Consider the following 18,857-nt stretch of genomic DNA (forward strand, 5'->3'; position numbering starts at 1 on the left):
CCTCAAGGATGCGTACTTACCCCACTGCTCTACTCTGTCTAAAACCACAATTGGATGGCTAGGCACTGCTCAAATGCCAGCTATAAATTTGCCAACAACACAACTATTGTTGACAGGATGGTGATGGGACTGAGGAGGCATACAGGAGTGAGATAGATCAACAGTTGAGTGGTGTCACAGCAACAACCTTGCACTCAACGTCATAAGACCGAGGAAGTGATTGTTGATTTATGGGAGGGGAAGTTGAGGGAAAACACACCAGTCCCTGCCATGGGTCAGAAGTGGAAAAGATGCGCATTTTCAAGTTCCTGGATGACAACATGTCTGAGGATCTAACCTGGGCCCAACTGATGCAATTACAAAGAAGGCACGACAGCAGCTATACCTCCGTTAGGAGTTTGAGGAGAATTGGTATGTCACCACCAAAGACCCTCACAAGTTTCTGTAGGTGTACTGTGGAGAGCATTTTAACTTGTTACATCATTGCTTGGTACAGATGGACCACTGCACAGGATCAGAAAAAGCCGCAGAAGTCTGTAAACTCAGCCAGCTTCATCATGGGCACTAGCCTCCCCAGCATCCAGGGCACCTTCAAATGGTAATGCATCAAAAAGGCAGCATCCCCCATTAAAGATCCCATCACCCAGGCCATGCCCTTTTCTCATTGCTACCATCAAGGAGGAAGTACAGGAGCCTGAAGACACACACTTAACTTTTCAGGAACAGCTTCATCCCTTCTGCTGTCAGATTTCTGAATGGACAATGAACCCATGAACAGTACTTCAGTATTTTCCCCTCTCCTTTAGCACTACTTACTTAATTTAATTTTCTTATATATATATATATATATAGGGGTTATGTCAGATTGGTGGAGGAATTATGTTTTACATAGTACATTAAACAAGGAAATTACAACTCAGTATAGACCCTTTGACCCAGAATGTTGTTTCAACCATTTAACATACTCTAATTTAATCATTGGCTCCTACGTAACCTTCCTATTTATTATTATCCATGTGCCTACTTTTTGCAGGTGATTATCATAAAGCTGTCCTCCTATACAAATCAGTAATGAATTTCATCTTGTTTGGTCTCCAAGTGAGTACACATACAATCATTCATTTGGATTGACATTGGTTCCAGAGCGCAGATCAGTTTGAATCATTTCCCAAAGATTAAATTCATTCCGTTGGGAATTTGTTGGAAGTGAGGTGTAATATTATAGCTTGAAAAACTGTGAGTAAGGTTAGAGGAATGACACAGCCTTGATGACCGGAATCTGCACTGGGACAGGCTCTGTGCTAGTTATGTTGTTAGAATGATGTAGCAGGTGTAGAATGGAGGCAAATTTCTAAGGACGTCGCCTTTGCAAAAGTTTCCTTACATCTCTCCTCAGTTTTCAGAGTCAAAAGCTACTGAAAGTTTTAAAAGTTGATGCTGTCCATGACTTTACTTCGAGTATTTGCATTGTTCAGATCATGCAATAACTGCAAATCAGCGAGCAGCCCATTGTCCATTAGGAACTGTTAGGATTGATCTGCTGTCACCTTTGATCTTTAGCATGTAAGATGTCATGTCGTATTGGGTCAAGCAGGCCTCCTCCTCCAGGAGTGTCTCATTTTGTTGAATGAAACACTTCTGTATCCACTGGCTTCAGTTTCCCTCTGGTGACTCTGTTCACATTACATTTGGGGCCTCGCCCGGAAGAGCTTCATGTGACTTCTTTCTTCTTCAAGGTGGCTGGTGTCCTGTCGGAATCCGTGATCTACAGCTGCACTCAAACTGTGTTTGTCATGGCTCTTATTTAAAATTAAATTTAAATCTTACATCCACTCCACAATGTGAGGGAGTAAAAATCTTTGCGTTATGACTCCCTTGCAATACACAGACACGAAAAAGGTTTGTAGAAAGATGCTGTCCTGGAGCCTGTACGTCCCGGCTTTAATGCTGCAGTACTGTTTGCCAAATGAAAATAGCTGAAACAGTTTATGGATGGGGTGACTGGTGTCCCTGATGATCTTCCAGGCCTTCCTTCTGCACCTGCTGCTGTAAATGTCCTCAATGGAGGGAAGCTCACGTCCACAGATTCGCTGGGCTGTCCGTACCAGTCTCTGCAGTGCCCAGCAATCAAGGTTGGTGCAATTCCTGTACCAGATGGTGATATAGCTAGTCAGGATGCTCTCAATAATGATCCTGTAGAAGGTCTTGAGGATCTGGGGCCTCATACTGAACTTCTTTAGTCGTCTGAGGTGGAAGAGATGCTGTTGTGCTTTTTGGTCACAAAAAGGATGTGTATAGTCCAGGTGAGATCATCGGTGATATGTATACTGAAGAAGAAGAAAGCCCTTAACTCCAAGTGGAGTCACTGGGATGCCGTCATGACAGCGTTTTTTTTAGCAGGCCTTCTTATTTTCACAAGGCCAAGTTGCTAGCTCAACACTCAACCCAGCACAGATGGAAAGCATGCAAGGGAGTTGGCTGGACTTGAACTCGGGAGCCTTCGCTCCGAAGTCCGGCGCTGGTGCCACTACACCACCAGCCAGCATGTATACTGAGGAACTTGAAACTACTCACCTTCTCAGCTGCAGACCCATTGATATCGATCAGGCAAGCCTGTCTCTGGTCCTCCTGTAATCCACAATCAGCTCCTTCTTTTTTTGGACATTGACGGAGAGGTTGTTATCTTGGCACCACTGTGTCAGGGTGTCACCTCTCCTCTGTAGGCTGTCTCATCACCGCTAGGCCAACCAAAGTTGTGTCATCTGTGAATTTGATCAGCAGATTGGAGCTGTGTGTGGCAGCACAGCCATGGGTGTAAAGGGAGTAGAGGAGGGGATTCAGAACACAACCCTGGGGGACACCTGTGTTGAGGGTCAGAGGGATAGAGATGAGGGAGCCCATCCTTACCATCTGTTGGCAATCCGATAGGAAGTCGAGAATCCAGCTGCACAAGGTGGGGTGCAGGCCGAGGGCTCTGAGCTTCCTGTCAACTCTGGAAGGTATCATGGTGTTGAATTCTGAAAAGTAGTCCAGGAATAGCATTCTAACTTATGCATCCCTCTTCTTCAGGTGAGTGAGGACGGTGTGTAGTGCTGTGACTATGGCATCATCAGTAGATCGGTTCCACCAGTAGGCGAGCTGTAGGGAGTCCAGTGTGGGTGGTAGCATGCTGCAGATGTAGTCTCTAAGTACAGGGACAATGGTGGATGATTTCAAACAGGACAATACACACTGGGAAAGGGAGAGATAAGGCCACTGAAGTTGGAGTACATTGAGTGGCCTGGCGTTTCGATATCTCCAAGAATAGCCTGGAAGACGGGCGCCTTCATGCTGCAGCCCCGATTCCATGCCAGAGCCTGAAGATTTCAGTTCGGAACATTGAGACAGCAGTGTACGCTTCAGACTGTGAAACAGTGAGCTGTTGGCCTCCCTCTCACTGTGGCAGGAGCAATACTTCTCTTTCCCTTGTTAGTGAGAGAGAGAGAGAGAGAGAAGGCCTGTGGCACCCCCTGGGGAGAAGCAGAACATTTTGTCAGAATTGCCCTCAGTTAAGGTCGCCTGTGGGAATGCAGAATTCTGGCGCAAGCTCAAGGAAATGAATGAAATTCACCAGATGCCCCTAAAGATATACATGTGTTGGTAAAAGTGAAGTGCCCAAGGAATATGTGGGACAGAATGGCCTAGAAAATGCAGGATAGTACATGGACAACTACTGGAAACACCAGCAATGAAGAGAGATATCATTTCTTTAAGGGGGAAGTGAGGCAGCAACTGGGGGGAGGTGAGAGTAATTTAGGAATGATAATGGCAGTGATTCAGAGAGTTGATGGATCATGCAATATGTAAATATCGAATGTGTGAGTCAGGGCTGGTTAATCCAGGGAGGGATTACTCAGCCTTCCTGAAAATGCTGAGGTAAAGCTTGAGCTCAGTCCACCAGGAAGTTTTAGATGGTGGAGGAATCAACCTACTCCACGATAGTATCATGGACCAGTGAGACAGACCAGAGGAGGGTGAAGAGAAGTGGAAAAATGGCTGTAATGAATGTAGCTGCTGTGATGTCACAGAGAACTTGCTTTGTATGCCAGCAGCCGGGGCATGTAGCAAGGAACTGTTGGGAGGGTAAAGGAAGTGATTTCTTACAGCTGCAGCTCCCCAGGCCACGGTTGGAGACAATGTCCTGAAAAGAGAGCAAAGTGTGAGAATCGCTCACCAAAGCAGGCAGAATCCACAGCAGCACCCTCTCTTTCCGATTTGAATGCTGAATCCGATATGAATCCGATAGAGCGGGTGAGGTTAGACAGATGGCTGACGGTAGCCTCTATTGCCTGTGGTGGTCATCCATGGATGTATACAAGAGGTTTATTAGGGGGTCAGCAATGTGAAATGTTAGTGGGATTATCAGTATCAATAACTGATCTACTCTTGCCCACGACTCCTGATGCGATTTACATTACCAGTGGGGGAGGTGAATCAATATGGGCGGAGAGGAATCAGCCCCAGGTTCTTGAGACTGAGGGAGTGTAGCTTCCTGTAGATTTTTGGGTGTGCCCAAACAATTAAGGTACTATCCTGGGGATAGACACACTGAGTAAGGCAGGTGCAATCATAGACTCAGGAGAAGGAGAAATAACATGGACAGCAAACATGTGTGACCTACAAAGCGGCTAACATGTCCACAGTGAGACAGCAGCCCCAGAAAGTGAGGAGAGATGGGGCCATGTGTGGGAATTATGTCACGAAGTCCCAAGGGGAGGGACCAAGTACAGTCAGGAGCTGTTAGAAGTAATGGAGCTGCCCGAGCAGTAAAGGCTCACCACAAAGGGGATAGTAAGGAGCAGAAAGGGAACGAGTGGGCAGACATCAGTGCGAGGAGAGCAGCGGAAGAACAAGAAGCAACAGAAATTACACATGTACAGGAAGAAACTACAATACCAATTTATTAGGATTACATGGAGATGTGAAGGGCCACTGTAACCTGGGTAACACAGTGAGGGATCAAGCAATGCAGCAGCAACATATTGTGGACAGCCAGATGACCAAGTCATGGTAAGGGAGCTGGTTGAAAAGGCAGGAAACAATCCCGGGTGAATAGAAACCGGACAAGTGAAGCCTGTGTTGGGGTACAGTTGCGGCAAGGCAAGGCAGCCGGTGGAAACGCTGGTCTCAGGTTAAACTGTATAGCCCACTGTCTTGTTGCCCTCACAGACAGAGCAAGAGATCAAGTGTACCTGGTAACAGTGTCACTGCAGAGAACCCAATATTGAACACCAGCCTAACCACAGCTGATGGAGGCAAACACACCATAAAAGTGAAGGCAGATCACACTGAGAGAACGCAACAGCAGGCTGTGAATAGCACGTTAAAGTGTAACGGTAACAGTACTCTGTAATGAATGCTGGTTGCCGAAGAACATAGAATAGTACAGCACACTACAGGCCCTTCAGCCCACAATGTTGTGCCGACCCTCAAACCCTGCCTCCAATATAACCCCCCATCTTAAGTTCCTCCATATACCTGCCTAGTAGTCTCTTAAACTTCACTAGTGTATCTGCCTCCACCACTGACTCAGGCAGTGCATTCCACGCACCAACCACTCTCTGAGTAAAAAACCTTCCTCTAATATCCCCCTTGAACTTCCCACCCCTTACCTTAAAGCCATGTCCTCTTGTATTGAGCAGTGGTGCCCTGGGGAAGAGGCGCTGGCTATCCACTCTATCTATTCCTCTTATTATCTTGTACACCTCTATCATGTCTCCTCTCATCCTCCTTCTCTCCAAAGAGTAAAGCCCTGGCTCCCTTAATATCTGATCATAATGCATACTTTCTAAACCAGGCAGCATCCTGGTAAATCTCCTCTGTACCCTTTCCAATGCTTCCACATCCTTCCTATAGTGAGGTGACCAGAACTGGACACAGTACGCCAAGTGTGGCCTAACCAGAGTTTTAAAGAGCTGCCTCATTACATCGCGACTCTTAAACTCTATCCCTTGACTTATGAAAGCTAACACCCCATAAACTTTCTTAACTACCCTATCCACCTGTGAAGCAACTTTCAGGGATCTGTGGACATGTACCCCCAGATCCCTCTGCTCCTCCACATGACCAAGTATCCTGCCATTTACTTTGTACTCTGCCTTGGAGTTTGTCCTTCCAAAGTGTACCACCTCACACTTCTCCGGGTTGAACTCCATCTGCCACTTCTCAGCCCACTTCTGCATCCTATTAATGTCTCTCTGCAATCTTCGACAATCCTCTACACTATCTACAACACCACCAACCTTTGTGTCATCTGCAAACTTGCCAACCCACCCTTCTACCCCCACATCCAGGTCGTTAATAAAAATCACGAAAAGTAGAGGTCCCAGAACAGATCCTTGTGGGACACCACTAGTCACAATCCTCCAATCTGAATGTACTCCCTCCACCACGACCCTCTGCCTTCTGCAGGCAAGCCAATTCTGAATCCACCTGGCCAAACTTCCCTGGATCCCATGCCTTATGACTTTCTGAATAAGCCTACCGTGTGGAACCTTGTCAAATGCCTTACTAAAATCCATATAGATCACATCCACTGCACTACCCTCATCTATATGCCTGGTCACCTCCTCAAAGAACTCAATCAGGCTTGTTAGACATGATCTGCCCTTCACAAAGCCACGCTGACTGTCCTGATCAGACAATGATTCTCTAAATGCCCATAGATCCTATCTCTAAGAATCTTTTCCAACAGCTTTCCCACCACAGATGTAAGGCTCACTGGTCTATAATTACCCGGACTATCCCTACTACCTTTTTTGAACAAGGGGACAGCATTCGCCTCCCTCCAATCCTCCGGTACCATTCCCGTGGACAACAAGGATATAAGGATCCTAGCCAGAGGCTCAGCAATCTCTTCCCTCGCCTCATGGAGCAGCCTGGGGAATTTTCCGTCAGGTCCCGGGGACTTATCTGTCCTAATGTATTTTAACAACTCCAACACCTCCTCTCCCTTAACATCAACATGCTCCAGAACATCAACCTCACTCATATTGTCCTCACTGTCATCAAGTTCCCTCTGATTGGTGAATACTGAAGAGAAGTATTCATTGAGGACCTCGCAGGTGATTAGATGTGTAGTTCAGTATGGAAAACAATCTGGGTAAAATAGATGGGAAGGGATGCAAGTTATAGCAGAGACATCAGGTTCCACAGTTTCGATGGCATGGCAGACCGAGAAAGAAAATGAATTACACTCTGCCTCACCCCTTCAGAGGTTGAGCCATCGATCCCCTTGACAGATTGGAAGGGGGTGCCACTGGGGTGAGTTCCTTGCAGCCAACCAAATAGAGACCACCCAAACCCCTCCTGTACATCAATGAGAGGGTCTGAGAGACCTGTCGTCAAGATTCTGACAGTCCTTTGTAATGACATGGAGCATGAACTGTTGCCTGTGAACCTGATACGTGAAGGGGTGAAGATAAAGTAGGTGATAATCTAGAGTCGGCCGTTAGGGAAGGAGGCAAAAGGCACAAGAATGACAAAGCTGCATTTTAAAGACTTAGTCAAATTTCTGGAACAATCTCTGCTTAGAGAATTATGGGTAGCCATTAGGGATGATAGCATAGATGTAGATGCACATGTTAGCTAATTTGGGACGGGGTTCCAAAGTACAGGTCATTTTTGATGCCCTATTTGATTGGATCCTCCTAAAAGTTTGACCTTTGCTGGAAAAAAATTATTTTTGTCCAGGAGGGCCAAGAGGAGGGATTGTTGGGGTGTATTCTGGAGTTAGGGTATATAACAAGTATTAAGTTCAACGACACACACAAAGTGCTGGAAGAACTCAGCAAACCAGGCAGCATTTATGGAAAAATGTATTGTGACAGTATACTCTTTTCCACAGATGCTGCCTGGCCTGCTGAGTCCTTCCGGCATTTTGTGTGTGTCGTTTGGATTTCCAGCATCTGCAGACCTTCTCTTTTTTTGTTAAGTTCAACATCAGCAATTATTCAGACCTGAAGGTGGATTGTAGATTAAATTTCAAATGCAACGCCGAACAATAGTTTTCCTGGAGCTATGAGCTAGAGTTAATTTCAAATCAGCTAATGCTGATTAACATTCATTTTGGGTGTCTGAAGTGTGGGTTGGGCACGTGGCCAAGTGGTTAAGGCATTCGTCTAGTGATCTGAAGGTTGCTAGTTCGAGCCTCAGCTGTGGCAGCATGTTTGTATCCTTGAGCAAGGCACTTAACCACACATTGCTCTAGTGTCTGTGCAAAGAGTGGCATCCCACACAGACTTCCAATCTGTGCCTTGTAAGGCATGAAAATGCCTGACGCATGCCTCTCATGGTCTGAGTCAACGTTCCCCCTCCCTCCCCGAAGTGTGGGTGTGAAGAAGGAGGTGTGTGTAATTCAGAGGAAGCATTGTAGATACATTGTAAGTATAGAATTGTCCTGATGTTACCTTTGATCTTTAGCATATAAAATGTTATGTAATATTGGGTCAAGCAGGCCTCTTCCTTCATTTTGTTGAATAAAACCCTTCTGTATCCACTGGCTTCAGTGTCTCTCCAGTGACCTCATTCACGTTACAACAGGAACAATGGAATAGGGATCATGCTTGACTTTCCCCATGGAGTGGGAGACACCCCTCTGTTTACACAATGGAAATTATTTCTTTACTGGAAGATGGTCATGTTTACACTTCCTGAGGTCCCCTAGCATGTCCTGCACTTTTCAGATAAAATAGGTGGGGCCTTGAATTTGTTCTTAGAAGTTTTAAAACTTCAGCAGAGATATTGTCTGCTCCAGAGGCATTATTGATTTTCTTTTGGAATATGGTGTTTTCACCCTCCAGTTGGACTTTGGACCAGATGGCATGCCATGAAATGACAATTGCATCAAGGATTGATTGAGGAATTCTTCCAGTGGGTGTCACTGCTTTGCTATCCTTGATAAGCTCTCCTCCTTTCCGGGCTCTCTGTAAGGTGGCCCCTTGTAATTTTGGCCCATAGCCTCGATAGTGGAAAAAACTATGTACTGTACATTGTAATAATTAACAAATTCTGACATTTTGTGTACTCTTTCAGTACACCATCTGTTCTGCGGGTCAAGAAGCTTACGATGGAATTTGGTCCTCACAAACATGTAGAACTATTTTCTTCCCTTGAGTCATGACTAAATTTCCAATGCCAAAACATTTGAGCTGTGATCAATTAGTGGCAGATCTGGCTCCTTTCATCAAAGCAGTTTTGATGTTTGCTAGTAGAGAAGCCAAGAGTTCTTTCACCAATTCTAATGATACTGGGATTTCAAGGGAGCACAGGAACAGCTCATTTGGCTCATTTGGTTGCGGGACAACAGGCTTTCTATGAGGCATGAACTGTGAAAAGCAATTTTTAATATATTCTGAGTTACAGTATGGTAACAGATCCTCCCGACCCAACAGGTCTGCGCCGACTTCTAACACACATGTGATCATCTCAAGTCAAGTTTACTGTCACTTAACTATATACCTGTGTACTGTGAAAAGAGTGAAAGCACAGTACTGCACATAACATACGATAACTTACGAAAGTAAGGATAAAGTCTATAGCTGAATCATGCACAAATAACAAACTAAAGTGCATAAATTAAATATTATCAGGTACAGAACAGATTAACTAGTGACACTTTGAATGCGATGTGGCAGGGAGGTTAGAAGCCTAGTAGCTTGAAGGAAGAAACTGTTTCCCATCCAGACCATTCTTGATTTTTATGCATCAGAGTTTCCGGCCTGGTGGTAGAAAGTCAAAGCAAATTCTGGATGGATGGGAGGGATCCTTAATAAAATGCTCTGCTTATGCAGCACACCTAATAAATGTCCCCGATCTGTGATGTATGGTAGGGAGACCTCTACTAACCTACTAAGTCATACATCTTTGCAATGTGGGAGGAAACTTGAGAGGCTGCAGGGAGAATGTACAAACTACTTACACACAGCAATGGGATTGAATTCAGATCACTGGCATTATAATAGCATAACACAAACGGCTACCCTGTCCTGTAGATTCTTTCAGATCTGTGGATTTGACTGTCTTGCAGCATTATACTGGTTAATGTTATTACTTTGGAGCCAAGGTTAATGGAAGTAACAGTGGGAAGCAGGCAATGGCTCATCAACAACTGTCACATTACATAGTATTGCTCAGATGATGACACAGTCTAAGCGGTACCAAAATGTGGACCAGAGTTGTTGCTGCAAGGTTTTGTATTTGTCCACTTGAGGAAGCAGAACCTTAATTGAATAAAACTATGTGCCAGGTATTTTATCAGAATGACTTCATTGATGTCAGCTTTCCCTTCTTCTTCTTTACTAATCATACGTTTGCAGAGGTTTGCATAGAAGCAGACCCTTATCCTACCATGCAACCAGGGCCAGATTAACCTAGTAGCAAAAGTAGCGTATGCTACAGGCCCCGCATTTTCGAGGGCCCCACCCACACTAAGTGCTTGCAAGCTGCAGTCTGGTGCGGCATCTCGCCGTATTCTCACGACTGTTAGAGTGAGTTTTGGGTATACGATTCATTTACACTTAAATAAATGACTTCAGCCATCAGTCTTCTGTTCTTTGACAAAGTATTGTGGATTGAGTTCATGACAAAGCATTTCCTAAACGCTGTGAACCCAGTTTCATTTGTAACAATGCATCTCTGGCGCCTCTGAGACAAGAATGCTAAGTTTACAGGTAGTTGCGAAGACACCATATCTATGCTTTTTGAATATGAATTGTCTTCTATGTTAGCTCGTAACATACCAAATAATCTATTAGGGATTTTAACTTGCATTCCTAAAGGCCATGAATGCCAGTTTAGGCATACTGGCGCCAGTAGAATGAATTTAATCAAAAGATGTGAAAACTTCAAAGAATTGTCTATACTTGTAACCATGAACTGTTCTTTGTGTTTAGCAAATAAATATCCAGCCTCAATCACGAGGCAGTTAGACCTGTTCTGCCAGGGGTCTCTGCCTGCTGTAACTTTGTTTTGTCGAATAAAGAAACTGCCTTGTACCTACCGGTAACTCAACGCTCCATGATTTCGTCCACGCCACAACAACAATGATCTGGCAACGCTGTTGTTTTCATGTCGGGGGAGCTGCATGCTGCATGGTACAGTATGTGTGTGCAGGTGTGTGTTGGCTCCTTGCTGTGTCGTGGTATAAATGTTTATGCAAACCAAGGAAGGGGACATAAATCATACCTATCTAAAACAACATGTGAGGAATTCATCAATTTGATTGGATCCAGCATACTGGATCACATTAACGGTGAAGTGAAGAAATACAAGTATTATTTTGTTTCATTGGATTCGACTCCAGATATATCTAATGTGGACCAGCTGACTTTGACTGTGCGCTATCTTTTGCCATCTGGACCAGTTGAAAGATTTGTGAAGTTTTTGGATATGGAAGGTCATAGTGCTGAACAGCTCGCTCAAAGTTAACTTGACTTTTTAAAGAAAAATGACATTCATATAAAAGACTGCTGTGGTCAAAGTTGTGACATTGCCAGCAACATGGGTGGCAAGTGTAGTGGCTTACAAACACAAATTAAAGAGCTGAATGAGTTTGCGGATTACATTCCATGTTTTGCACATTCACTAAATTTGGTTGGAAAATGTGCTGCTGAATGTTGTCAAGAAGCATTAATTTTCTTTCAGCTTGTAGAAAGCCCGTACACATTTTTTTCTGCTTCTACTTATCAGAAGGATCTCCTTTCTGCTGCATTATCTGATGGTGGTGCTCATTTGCCCATTGTGAAAAGAATATCAGATACCAGGTGGTCAGCTCGTGCAGATCCAACAGAAGCACTTTTACACAGCTTTTCTGCAACAAAACAAGTTTTGGATGACATTTCAAATAACAATGATCAGAAGGCACAGTGTCGACAACAGGCTCGTGGACTACTTTCAACCATGATGAAGTTGGAAACAGGAATAATGGCCATATTGTGGGATCAAGTATTACAGCATTTTCAAATGATCAGTGCTTCTTTGCAATCTTCTGGCCAAGACTTGAACACAGTTTGTGCACTCTATGAACCCTTGCATGGATATATTCAAGCCCTGCAGTTTACTTTTTCAGACATTGAGCAAAAAGCCAAGGATCTGACTAAGTGTGAAGATTATCAACAGCAAACTCGAAGAAAACACAAGCAAGATCGTGCGTCTGATGATTTCAGTGGTTCCAGCACTCTTGATCCACTTGTTGAATCTCAAACGCCTTCTCAGAAGTTTACAAGCCAAATGTTTCTTGCCATTGTTGACAGCTTGCTTTCTGCCCTGTCAAAAAGGCAGAAATCTTATCTAAAGGTGAATAGTGCTTTTGGATTCCTTCATCAGTTACAGTCATTTACACCTGAAGAGATCATAAAGAGGTCATCAAATCTTATTAAATCATATCCAGAAGATCTGGAAGAAAGTCTTAATGAAGAATTTTTGCAGTTTATTGAACTGTTGAAAACTGATTTGCTTCTCATATTGGCGCCAAACAAGATCTTGTAGAGTTCCAGTTGTACCGTTTGATAACTGGCAATTCTTTGGAGTCATGTTTTCCAAATGTAGAAAATGCCTTGCGCGTCTATTTGTCACTCATGGTTACCAACTGCAGAGGAGAACGCTCATTTTCAAAACTGAAAAGGATTAAAAATGAACTAAGGAGCACCATGGTTCAAAACAGATTGAACAATCTCCCTCTAATGAGCATTGAACATGAACTGCTGCATGAAATAGACATCTCCAGTATCATCAACAAATTTGCTCATGCTAAATCTAGAAAATCTAAATTTTAAATTGTAGTTTTGTTACTTTTGACATTTGAAATTGGTACCTACATGTAAGTAATACTATTACTGAAGTGTCAGACATTTGTCGTATTATCTGGCTGTATTGCAAATGAAAAAATTGAATTACTTTACTATGCAAGTAAATAATTAGCATTTTAATACTTATGTGCATTTTTTTAAAATTTAGGCCCCCTTTATAACATATGGTCGCCGAATTATAGGAAAGATGTCAACAAAATAGAGAGAGTACGGAGAAGATTTACTAGAATGTTACCTGGGTTTCATCACCTAAGTTACAGAGAAAGGTTGAACAAATTGGGTCTTCATTTTTTGGAACATAGAAGGTTGAGGGGGGACTTGATAGAGGTATTTAAAATTATGAGGGGGATTGATAGAGTTGACGTGGATAGGCTTTTTCCATTGAGAGTGGGGGAGATTCAAACAAGAGGACATGAGTTGAGAGTTACAGGGCAAAAGTTTCGGCGTAACATGAGGGGGAATTTCTTTACTCAGAGAGCGGTAGCTGTGTGGAACAAGCTTCCAGCAGAAGCGGTTGCGGCATGTTTGATGTTGTCATTTAAAATTAAATTGGACAACTATATGGACAGGAAAGGAATGGAGGGTTATGGGCTGAGTGCAGGTCGGTGGGACTAGGTGAGAGTAAGAGTTCAGCACCGACCAGAAGGGCCGAGATGGCCTGTTTCCATGCTGTAATTGTTACATGGTTATATATGGTTAAATGGTTATATGCTACAGACCCCGCACTAGCTTAATCCGGCCCTGCATGCAACACACACAAAATGCTGGAGGAACGCAGCGGGCCAGGCAGCATCTATGGAAAAGAGTACAATTGACATGTTGGGCCAAGACCCTTCAGCAGGACTGGAGAAAAAAAGATGAAGGGTCAGAGTTAGAAAGTGGGGGGAGGGGAGGAAGAAACACAATGTGATAGGTGGAACTGGCAGTGGGGGAGGGGTGAAGAAAAGAGCTGGGAAGTTGATTGGTGAAAGAAATACAGGGCTGGAGAAGGGGAATCTGATAGGAAAGGACAGAAGGACATGGAAGAAAGAAAAGGGGGAGGAGCACCAGAGGGAGGTGATGGGCAGGCAAGGAGTTAAGGTGAGAGAGGAAAATGGGAATGGGGAATGGTGAGGGGTGGGGGGGGGGTGTATTTCCAGAAGTTCAAGAAATTGTTGTTCATGCCATCAGGTTGGAGGTTACCCAGATGGAATATAAGGTGTTGTTCCTCCAACCTGCGTGTGGCCTCGTTGTGACAGTAGAGGAAGCCTTAGACTGACATGTCAGATCGGGAATGGGAAGTGAAATTAAAATGGGTGGCTACTGGGAGATCCCGCTTTTTCTGATGGAAGGAGCGTAGGTCCTCAGCGAAATGGTCTCCCCATCTACATCAGGTCGTCTACCACGTCCCACTCATCCCATATCCTACCACGTTCATGTGGGCTACCAATAATCCATCCATACTAATCATTTTTACCAGCACTTGGTCAGTAGCCTATCTTGGTAATTCAAGTAGTTATAAGGATACTTCTTATATGTTTTGGAAGTATATCAGCCTCCACAATGCCTCTGCTTTGCATTCCACATTCCAGCCAATTTCTGGGTGAAAGAGATCTTCCTCTGTGTGCAAACCAGTTGTATATTAACAGATTGGAAGCCTTGCCGATTGATAAAGTTGCTTTGATTGCCACATGTGCTGTCCATCACCCCTGAACCTATGGGAAACAGGCCAGCCCAGTAGATAAACAACAGGTCGAGCTCAAGGTGGTAGTGTTCTACTGCCACCTGGTGTTTTACCTTGAGCAACGCACACGAAACGCCAGAGGCATTCAGCAGGTCAGGCAACACCTATGCAAAAGCATACAGTCAATATTTCAGGCCAAGACCCTTCATCAGGACTGGAAAAAGAATTTGGGAAGAGTAAGAAAGTGGGAGGAGGGGAGGAAGAATCACTAGGTGATAGGTGAAACCAGGAGAGGGAGGGGTGAAGTAAAGAGCTTGGAAGTTGATTGGTGAAAGAGATACAGGGCTGGAATCTGATAGGAAAGGACGGAATGCTATGGAAGAAAGAAAAGGGGGAGGAGCACCAGAGGGAGGTGATGGGCAAATAAGGAGATAAGGTGAGAGGGAAGTGGGAATGGGGAATGGTGAAGGAGAGGCAGGGGTGGGGGCACTACTAGAAGTTCGAGAAGTCAATGTTCATGCCATCCGGTTGGAGGTTACCCTGATGGAATATAAGGTGTTGCTCCTCCAACCTGAGTGTGGCCTCATCGCAACTGTAGAGGAGGCCATAGACTGACATGACAAAATGGGAATGGGAAGTGGAATGAAAATGAGTGGCCACTAGGAGATTCTGCTATTTCTGGCGGATGGAGCGCAGGTGCTCAGCAAAGCGGTCTACCAATCTGTGTCAGGTCTCAGTGATATACAGGAGGCCACACCAGGAGCACCAGATATAGTAATGATCCCAGTAGATTCACAGGTGAAGTGTCGCCTCACCTGGAGGGACCATTTGGGGCCCTGAATGGTAGTGAGGAGGTGGTTTCAGGGCAGGTGTAGCACTTGTTCTGCTTGCAAGGGTAACTGCCAGGTGGGAGATCAGTGGGGAGGGATGAATGGACAAGGGAGTCACGTAGGGAGCAATTCCTGTGGAAAGCAGAAAGTGGGGGGAGGGAAAGATGTGCTTGGTGGTGGGATCCCATTGGAAGACAACAGCAGTGTGCCAGTGGTCTACAAGTGTCAGGGAATAGAGGTACCATTGTTATAACAAAGGAGAAAGTGCTAGGAAAACTCAAACATCTTAAGGTGGATAAGTCGCTTGGACCAGATGGACTACATCCCAGAAGAAAATGAATGCATTGGTCATGATCTTTCAAGAATCACTCAATTCTGGCATGGTCCCAGAGGACTGAAAGATTGCAAATGTCACTCCACTCTTTAAGAAGGGAAGAAGGCACAAAAAAAAAGGAAATTATAAGCCAGTTAGCCTGACCTCAGTGGTTGGGTAAGTGTTGGAGTCTATTATTAAGGATGAGGTTTCAGGGTACTTGGAGACTAATGATAAAATAAGTCAAAGCCAGCATGATTTCTGTAAAGGAAAAGGTTGCCTGACAAATCTGTTAGAGTTCTTGAAGGAAGTAACCAGCAAGGCGGACAAAGGAGAGGTAGTGGATATCATTTACTTAGATTTTCAGAAGGCATTTGATAAGATGCCATAAGATGCCAAACATGAGGCTGCTTAACAAGATAAAATCCACAGCATTACAAGAAATATACTGGCATGGATAGAGGAATGGATGAATGGCTGACTGGCAGGAGGCAGTGATTGGGAATAAAGGGGACCTTTTCTGGTTGGCCGCCAGTGACTGGTAATGTTCCTCAGGGTTCAGTATTGGGACCGTGACTTTTCACATTGTTTGTCAATGATTTGGATAATGGAATTGATGGCTTTGTGGCAAAGTTTGCAGATGATACAAAGATAGGTAGAGGGGTAGGTAGTGCTGAGGAAGCAATGCGATTGCAGCAGGACTTAGACAAATTGGAAGAATGGGCAAAAAAATTGGCAGATGGAATACAGTGTTGGGAAGTACATGATAATACATTTTGGTAAAAGGAACAATAGTGCAGACTATCATCTAAATGGGGAAAAGATTCAAATATCAGAGGTGCAAAGGGACTTGGGAGTTCTCTTGCAGGACTCCCAGAAGGTTGACTCACAGGCTGAGCCTGTGGTTAAAAAAAAGGCAAATGCAATGTTGGCATTTATTTCAAGGAGAATGGAATATAAAAGCAAGGAGATAATGTTGAAACTTTATAAGACCACACTTGGAGCATTGTCAACAGTTTTAGGCCACTTATTTTAGAAAGGGTATTATCATTGGACAGAGTCCAGAGGAGGTTCATGAGGATGATTCTGGGATTGGAGGGGTTAATATATGAGAAGTGTTTGGCAGATTTGGGCCAGTACTCACTGGAACTTAGAAGAATGCGGGAGGATCACATTGAAAGCTACCAAATGTTGAAAGGACTAGATAGAGTGAATGTGGAGAAGATGTTTCCTCTGGTGGGGGTATCCAGAACTAGAGGGCACAGCCTCAAAACTGAGGGGCAACCTTTTAAACAGAGGTAACGAGGAATTTATTTTAGCCAGAGAGTGGTGAAACTGTGGACGGCTCTGCCACAGATTGTGGCCGGAAGCCAGGTGCATGGGTATATTTAAGCAGAAGTTGATAGTTTCCTGATTGGTCAGGGCACCAAAGGATATGGTGAGAAGGCAGGTGTATGGGGTTGAGTGGGATCTGGGATCAGCCATGATGGAATGGCAGAGCAGACTCGATGGGCTGAATGGCCTAATTCTGCTCCTACATCTTATGGTGTTTCTCACTGCAGGAGTGCAGCTTTGAACAAGTCATACTGGATGATTGCAAAACATTTTACCAATGGAAAATGCTGCTGTGACAATGTTCCAGTGGTGGAGAGAGAGGCTGGTAGGCGCTAATCAAGATAGGAGTTGAATCCTGGGTGATGTCAAACCTTTTGACTGTTGTTCATACTGAATTCATCCATGCAAGTGGAGAGCATTTCATTATATTTAACCTGTCCTCTGCCTCATGCGTGTTTTAAAGAGTTTGGGAAGTGAAATAACTTTCTTACTAAAGAAGTTCATTAATTTATTAATTGCTTTGCCACAATTATGATTGGTTGACTAGCAAGCCTCTTAGCTATTTTTATAGAAAATCACATTTAAGGGTGATCGCTCAACCCTCACACTGTTGATGGTAGCAAACTGCAAGGTATATTTCAAGAGACATGGTAGACTCTCTCATTGCCCTGTCAATGGCGTACTGTGATTATTATGCCACTTCAAATCCATCATTGAATGTTTACCAGGGGTACAAACACGTGCAGTTTTTGTATTGTTCATTTAGCACCATGGTCCTGAAACACATTGTCTCGTTTTTACTGTGTACTGTACCAGCAGTTATGGTCGAAATGACAATAAAAAGTGACTTGACTTGACTTGAATGCCGGAGGAACTCAGCAGGTCAGGCAGCATCCATAGAGAGGAATAAACAATCAACATTCCAAGCTGAGACCCTTCATCTGGACTGGAAAGAAAAGGGAAAGAAACTGGAATAAGGTGGGGGAGGGGAAGGTGATAGCTGAGACCAGGCGAGGAGGAAGATAAGTGGGTGGGGGAGGGGGGAATGAAGTAAGAAGCTGGAAGGTGTTAGGAGGAAGGGGTAAAAGGTTGAAGGAGTCTGATCAGAGAGGGTGAATTACTTCTGACAATTCGCTCTCCCTCATCGTCCACTTTTTCCATTCCCCTTTCTGCCCCCCTCTTACTATTACTTTTCTCTGCAACTCTCCATCACCTCCCTCTAGCACAATTCTTCCTTCCCTTTCTCCCATGGTCTATTCTCCTCTCCTATCGGAATCCTTCTTCTAAAGCCATTTATCTCTTCCTCCTATCACCTCCCAGCTTCTCACTTCATTCCCTCCCCCCCCCCCACCTTTCCCCTCACCTGGATTTACCTGTCACTTAAACAACAGGAATTCTGCAGATGCTGGAAATTCAAGCAACACACATAAAAGTTGCTGGTGAACGCAGCAGGCCAAGCAGCATCTCTAGGAAGAGGTGCAGTCGACGTTTCAGGCTGAGACCCTTCGTCAGGACTAACTGAAGGAAGAGTGAGTAAGGGATTTGAAAGTTGGAGGGGGAGGGGGAGATCCAAAATGATAGGAGAAGACAGGAGGGGGAGGGATGGAGCCAAGAGCTGGACAGGTGATAGGCAAAAGGGATACAAGAGGATCATACGAGAGGAAAGGGATACGCATCTCCCCCATTTCACATACATCTGCTCTCACTCCATCCTCCCGCTACCCCACTAGGAATAGGGTTCCCCTGGTCCTCACCTACCACCCCATCAGCCTCCGGGTCCAACATATTATTCTCCATAACTTCCACCACCTCTAACGGGATCCCACCACTAAGCACATCTTTCTCTCCCCCCCCCCCACATTCCGCAGGGA

This window comes from Mobula birostris, chromosome 6, assembly GCF_030028105.1.
Source record: "Mobula birostris isolate sMobBir1 chromosome 6, sMobBir1.hap1, whole genome shotgun sequence".
NCBI classification, from domain to species: domain Eukaryota; kingdom Metazoa; phylum Chordata; class Chondrichthyes; order Myliobatiformes; family Myliobatidae; genus Mobula; species Mobula birostris.